Source organism: Dicentrarchus labrax, unplaced genomic scaffold (assembly GCF_905237075.1).
Source record: "Dicentrarchus labrax unplaced genomic scaffold, dlabrax2021, whole genome shotgun sequence".
NCBI lineage: Eukaryota > Metazoa > Chordata > Actinopteri > Moronidae > Dicentrarchus > Dicentrarchus labrax.
In genome coordinates this window covers 6,089,290-6,095,836 of record NW_026136713.1, presented here as the reverse complement: position 1 = coordinate 6,095,836, position 6,547 = coordinate 6,089,290, and the positions used below count along the sequence as shown (strand labels likewise).

Genomic DNA, 6,547 nt, shown 5'->3' with positions numbered 1-6,547 from the left:
CATCCGTTAGTGGGGAGGGAAACAAAGGCGACATTTAAATACCAACATATTTTCTAACCTCTTAACAGTTTACACCGTCCGCTAAATTACGGGTTTTTTTCTTCTCTTAAATAATTAACTAGCAATGAATAATAATGGTTTGAAGGCGGGTGTCGCTGAGGGGTCAGAGGGGTCCGCAGACGTCGGTAGGGAGAATAGATGGCGCTGTTGTCCGCGGGTCGGTCAGTTAGCGTCAACCGTCTGAACCTCCTTCCAGCACTAAAGTATCTTCATCATATTTAATAAATCCTCCATTTAAAAGTAAAAGTGAGCCACTTAGAGGCGCCCGGTGTGCTCCCGGAGATCATATTTTTCCACAACAAGTGATTTGGTGAGTAGTTAATTGGGGATTAGAAAGCTTTGCTAATAAGACATTTAAAACATGAGTTAGCTATAATTCGTCTTTAACTTGCTTATTAGCAACTGTGAGACCAGACTTATAAATGAGGTTATACACTGGCTGGTACTGTCTGTCTGAATGTGTCTAATATGTAGTGAACCTGTAGTAAAGTATAAAGTCTGCTGGCTGCTGCACCTGGATGCTCACACACACACACACACACACACACACACACACACACACACACACCTGGTAATTATAATGAACGTTACATAGCTAATTGATACATTTAGAGTACACTTTATGCAATCAATATTATGGATACATTGATGATTTTGCAAAATTATTTTTAAAAAAAGCTGTTCTCACTATTAGTTTGTCCTCTGCCTCAACATAAACACTGTTTTTGTTTCATCCACACCTTTAATATAAAGACACATATCCTTGAGTTAAAGGTCCAGTGTGTAACATTTAGGAGGATCTATTGGCAGAAGTGTAATATGATATTCATAGGTATGTTTTCATTAGTGTATAATCACCTGACAATAAGGAATTACCTTAGAATGAGTCGTTTTTAATCTACAGATGCTGCAGGTCGCCTTCTGGAGAGTCCGCCATGTTGAACCACCATGTTTCTACAGTGGCCCAGAAGGAGCAAACCAAACACTAGGTAGAGGCCGTTTGTGTTTGGAAGGAGAGGGAGAAGCAAGGTAGTTTGAATCTGCAACACCGCTATACGCCACTAAATCCTACACACTGGACCTTTAAAGTCATCAGGTCAGTATTTCGCACACAGAAGAAATGATCGAGGTGCAACCCACAGAACAGTGACAGCTGAGGTGACAGGCTCTTCTTGCTCCTCTTCCTCACCACAACATTAATCTATAAAGGGCCCATGTGGGTTGGACTTTTTGTGGTTTGCTCATATTTTTAAATTAAAGATGTTGTACGCGATTCTGGAGAAATCCGGTACCGAGATCAATACGATGATACAGCACAAATAAGTTGTACGTTTGCAAACTGTCACTGAAGTAGTTGCTGCGCAGCGAACACGCAGAGAGGACAAGACGCTTTCCCACAGCCAGCACACAGAGTCTCCTGCTACTATAGCTAACAATCACAACAACAGCATATCTTGACAAGCTAGAAAGTGAACTGAATTTCCGTGGGCAAGTAATGTAACGTTACCTAACACACAAATCCTGGCTGGAATAACAAGTTCGTGTTGTCCGTCTCAGTCCAATCCACTTGGTTTGTTTCCCATTTACAGAGCCAGGGCTGTGTACAAACACCAGATTCTAGTTTCAGCGCACACAGAGAGAGGAAAGCTAGCGGACCGTGAGGAGATAGTCACTGAATTTGAGAAAAGTGTCTTGGATTAGAATCACTTACCCCACCTTTAAAGAGAGGCATCTTTAAAATATAAATGTGAGTATTAAAACAGCAGACAAATTAATTGTTAGATATGTATATTTATTTTTGATTTGGATGATATTTTTTGTAATTATATTTTGATATTTAATTTTACCAATTGTTTCACAAATAACATCATTTAAGTCTAATATTACAGTGGCATATCTAGCCTACATAAACACGTAACTTGTCTATCTCTATATCATAAACTGCTTTCTGTAGCTGTGTCAGTATATCACTTAACAATGTAATATCAGTATTTACTAAAAGCTAATTTGGTATCTTTTTTTTTCACCTTTTCCTGCTTTGTGTCATGGTTTTGTTCACTAGCTCTATGTGTGAGGTGTTGCACCATGCCACATAATTATCTTTACCGTAACTACTGTAGCTTTCATCTTATTTTTCATAATTCACCAACTGACTTTATTTTAAATGTTTTAACGAGCCCATTCGTTTTTAATGTAAACTGTAGACACACCGGTCAGATGGAAACAGCAAGATTTCACCGTAATGTTTGTGCAATTTTGATGTATTCAATGTATTGATTTATTTTTTCAATTAATTAATTAATAATTTGGTCTATAAAATGTCAGAAAACTGAAAAATGGCCTCCATAATTCACAACTAGCCAAGGAGATTAAATCTCTTGTTTTATTCAACCCAAAGATTTTCAGCATTCAATCATATGACAATAAAAGTAGTAAACCCAAACATTTGAGTAGGGACCAGTGAATGTTTGAATGTTTTAAATCTCATCTCAAAACCTTTTTAATCTCCAAGGGTTTTTATTGTTGCTACATTGTCCTGATTTGTTCTTATTTGTGACATTTTGGAAGTCACTTTGTGACCCTGCTTTTGAAAAGTGCTGCATAAATAATACACCTATACAATTTACTGCCATCCAATACAACGTATGTAGCTGTAGTACTGGACTGCATTGTATTAAAATGTGTCATATGTAATATTCATACTCATGTTTGTCAATTGAAAAACATTAGACACACTTCACGTTAATATAATGTATAATGCACAGCAAACTACAGCCTCAATGATAAACATAGTTAAATCACTACCTCTCTGAGTGACTCACAACAGGACATTATTATCTTTGTACAGGAAGAAGTTAAGGCTGTGCCATGTGTTCATTTATCAATGCTGTTCAGTTGATGTTGATCCAGTTGTTTTGAAGTTTTATGAGTGGATGATTGATCATGAAGTGGAAGAAGTGTTTCCAGGACAGAAAATAAATCCTGGTTCCACTGGGGCTCGAACCCAGGACCTTCTGCGTGTAAAGCAGACGTGATAACCGCTACACTATGGAACCAGCTGATTTCAGATCTACGCAGACACGATTAAGATATATCATTATGATGGCGATTATGAGGTTTAATACAGTTTAAAAGGAAAAATGTGATAAAACAGTAACAATATGGACAGTCCGCCGACAGTCGTTGAACCTCTCTGTAACATTAACTCGAGCTCTCGTAGCTGCAAGCTGCGGTTTAACGAAACGAGATATCGGTCAGCGTCAGTCTCCCCAGTAGGTCACCTCGCATGGATACTAACGTAGCGTTGCGGGTGTTTTGGTTCAGTTACGAGTCGATCCCTCCTGGGACGTCTTGCTTTTTGTGGCCGATCACACGGTTGCAGACATCCAGCACACTGAGCTGCCAGCTATGAACCGGACTAATCACGTCCTTCCAGCCTGCATGCATCAGAGCTCAGAGCTAACACACTGAGGAGTAACCATTGCATGTTTAATAAGCTCACTTATACAAGTTCATTTTAAAATGTGTGCTTTTAATAATAAAAACGTGTGTATGTGTTTCCACAATAGAGGACACTGTGATGCACCTTACCTGCTTAGCTCACCTGCTGTAAATATGACAGCACTCATACAAAGACAGAGCTGTGATGAAGTTAAAACTGACAGTGAGGCATCACGTGTTGTTGACTATAGTTGGGAGGGAGACATTAATGTACACAAGTACCATACATTGACATTTACTTACAGTGCTCAACAAACAAACAGGGACACTGCAGGTGTCAACCAAAGTGTTGCGTTTAATATTTTGCAGCTGACAAACAGCCCACATTAGAGGTTTAAACATTACACACCAAGGGTTGTGTGTGACAGTAACAACATGACTATGAAAGTAGAGTTTCTTTAACTCATTTCTTAAAGGTGATCAACAGTCGCAAGGTCTTTTACCACAGGCAACAGTTTTCTGACCTGCATGTAGTTCACCAGCCATCTCATTATTAAGGCAAGCTTATAGGATATAAACTGGAAAGTCAGTGTGTTTGACCTATTGAGCTCCATCTCCTCTCCTCATACAGATTTTTGTTTTCCGACGGCTGTGCATCTGTGATGCTATCAGTTATATCTGCGAGTGTTTCTGCCGTGGTCTCTGCATCAAATGCAAATATCTGTTTAGAGTTCAAAACTGACTTTCTAAGCAGTCACAATTCTCCTGCTAACTTCTGCTCTGTGATATTTAGCATCTGTGTCTGTGTGTGTGTGTGTGTGTGTCCCTCTTTCACTAAAGTGTGTTAGTGTTTGAGGAACCTTAAAGTGAAAGCATCAATCAAACAACTTCCCAGATTAAATTTAAACTCTCTCTAAATGTCCGTCTCCATAGTTTACTGCCGTGGGGTCTGAAATCAGCGACACCCCATTCTGTCGCACAACTTTTTACACCTTCACGTCGTTCCTCTCCTCCCTCTCTTGAAATCGTCTGCCCTCAGTAGCGTCCTTCCATTTTTAGCCATTTTGACTGAAGCTCTCCAGCTTCCTTAGGTGCCAGAGAGGGAAGGGCAGAAAGGCTGCATTGGAAAATGTGGGGATGACAGCTGCATCTGTTTATCATGTGGGGTACAATAGCACACCTTGAGAGGCAGCCAGAGCTTGTATTCTCACTGATCCTGGCTCCAACCACAGCAGGCCAGAATTAATAGACGAGGCAGATTCATATGTGGGCAGGATCAAAATTCAAGACATGCTAGATCTATTCCACAAGCTCTGAATTTGACTGACATGCAATATGTGCATGTGATAGTAGAAATCAATAAGAATGATTTACTGGTGTCCAATGTCACATTTGAAATGTCAAATGGATGTTTGAATCAAAAGCAGAAATGAAACATCAATGTCATTTTCATTGGCAATTAATTCTTTTTTTTTTTTTTGCTGTCTTGATCAATCTGGTCTATGTGAAATAGTGAAATATGGCCATCCTAATTCCCCAAAATGTCCAAAATGATGTCTTCAAATAGCTTATTATGTCCGACAGACCAAACCTAAAGATATTTACAACAATATAAAACAGAAAAGTATCAAATACACACATTTGATGAGCTACGACCAGAGAATATTTATCATTTCAGCTTCATCAATGACTTAAAGGATTCATCGATTATAAAAATCGTTGCTGTCTGATTTTCTGTCAGTTAACTAACTTAATAATTGTTTAAGCTCTAAGTCCATTGAAGCAGTTTCTAAATAGTTAATATTAGTATTTTTGGTGTTTCAGTATCTGTATGGAGGGTAAAATATGTTGTGTGAGTGTGGATTGATCTGCCTTCAAGGCACCCTTTGGGATTTTCTTTCAAACAAAGTTATGTTTACAATCAGTGTGATTTCTTAACAAAAACATATTGTGTGTGTGCGTCGTTGAGGTCGAACATTTTGCTTGCCGTCATCTTGCCTTTGTTAGCTCATTGCTAAGTTTGCTGGCACGTTGGCCGGCTGTAAATCAGTGGAAGAGTGTGAAACCGACCTGGATGTTAAAGGCTCCCCGTGGAGGTTTTGAGTGGGTCCCCCATTTTGTTTGTCTCGTGCACAAAAGCAAACGTGGAAACAGAAGGTCACGCGCATTTAAATATCTGTCCTTTGGAGATTACAGGCGTAGACAAGCACAGTGAATTTAGATCTGACCTGAAACTGAAAAGATTGTATTCATTTTCCAGCAGTAAAAGCCTAATGTGTTTGAATTAATCCTGATTCTGAATAATCCGAGCTTCAGTCAGGAGGCAAGAGATTCTGTGTCCCCACTTCTGATGGTAACCTGGCTTGTTTGGTGCAGACTCTCTACAATAAGTCATTGGGACTAATTTAGTGCTACAGTGGGATTTTCAACTGTGCCGTGCATTCCCAGGTTAAATTTGCTGCTACACTGCCTGTGTCTATTTTGATGATCCTCTTCCTGCACACCCTTGTGATTCCAGTAACTCTGTAGTCCTGCAGAGAGACTCATCCTATCTCTATCAGGAGCGTTCACCTCTGAGTTAAAGGTCCCATCGGTCTTTTCTTTCTTTGAAACAACTTAAAAACAAACAACCCCTCTGTTTCAGATGGTGAAACAGCATCTGGCAGAAAAAGTAGGTAGTGTGAGATTTACATTGGAGGAGCTCAGCTGCAGTGTCTGGTCAGCGTTACTCAGAATAATCCACAGACTTCACTGTCAATAGTTTTAGCATCTGTTTCTGCAGTAGAGAGTACAGTACTCAGTGAGCTCTGTAGATTATCCAGAGGAACCGGGGTATTGTTTTGGGAAATTACCTGCTTGTACCTGCACTCTCCTCAATGGGTGATGGCTTCAACAACACCTCAGTGAGAGCAATCTAACAGACATTGCTTTCACTTCGGCATCACTTCAGTGAAACCAATGTCCATTTATGTCAGAGGAAGCTGTCCTGAATAATGTCCCGTATCTGTGGCTGTTGTCTGCAGAGGCCTATAGTTTGCTGAGGGGC

At 39.8% G+C, this 6,547-nt stretch overlaps 1 long non-coding RNA gene and 1 other non-coding gene across 2 annotated transcripts; one reads left to right on the top strand and one right to left on the bottom strand.

The window, feature by feature from the left end:
• The first annotated feature begins 7 nt into the window (after positions 1 to 7).
• LOC127374436 (uncharacterized) lies at positions 8 to 2,760 on the top strand. The gene is made up of 2 exons (XR_007887030.1): positions 8 to 370; positions 965 to 2,760. It is a non-coding gene; the product is annotated as an uncharacterized LOC127374436 (long non-coding RNA).
• A 283-nt stretch (positions 2,761 to 3,043) lies between these two features.
• trnav-uac (transfer RNA valine (anticodon UAC)) lies at positions 3,044 to 3,116 on the bottom strand. Its single transcript has one exon. It is a non-coding gene; the product is annotated as a tRNA-Val (tRNA).
• Positions 3,117 to 6,547: the final 3,431 nt, after the last annotated feature.